Below are 718 nucleotides of genomic sequence, written 5' to 3'. Positions count from 1 at the left end.
GTTCACATGCAAGGTAGAGGTGAAGTAAGGAACTGCTTATGAGGTTTTCCGTCCATTCCAACAACTAAGAGATATTGAGAAGAGTTGGGACCTCAGAAGGCTTTTAGGATCAATTAGTAGGCTCTGTGACCAGGAGAAAATGAATATACTTACCAGTAATGTTAATGCTCATCCACGGCTCTTCTGGGAGAATCTAAATCGTTGAATCATCCTCCTTTGTTTCCAGCAGGGAGATGGGGCCTGTCAGTCCTGTCAGCCACGAGGATCTGATGTGGGCCACCTTGGCCAAGTGTCCTTCAGAGCCACAATTAAAGCAAGTGAGTGGGAGCTTCCTCTCTACACCTTTACCTATCTGTGGCTCTCGTCTGTGACACTGTCTACTGAAGTGGCCCAGCTTTTCACAGTGGAAGCAATTCTGACCTCCTTTGTTACCTTTGGGTGGCACTTTATATGAGTAAGACTTCCTTCTTCCAACACAGACTGTAAACTGGCAGCAATAGTTGCCCCAATAATTTTGGCCATTCTCTCGTCTTTTCTCTTCCTTTTAGATCCCAGTTGTTAAGAAAGGGAAAAATTTAAGCAAATGTATAACAAATAATTTTGAACATTATAATCTTTAAAGTTTAAGGCTAGAAGTATTAACAATATCATCATTTCCAGTCCAGAGATATATGTTCCAATGCAGTACCTATTTTCCATAAATGGTTTTGGTAAGAGG

The sequence above is a fragment of the Elephantulus edwardii genome, unplaced genomic scaffold (genome assembly GCF_000299155.1).
Source record: "Elephantulus edwardii isolate Elephantulus edwardi_28Jun2011 unplaced genomic scaffold, EleEdw1.0 scaffold00276, whole genome shotgun sequence".
NCBI lineage: Eukaryota > Metazoa > Chordata > Mammalia > Macroscelidea > Macroscelididae > Elephantulus > Elephantulus edwardii.
The sequence above is the reverse complement of the archived record's forward strand: the minus strand, read 5'-3'. Positions refer to the sequence as shown.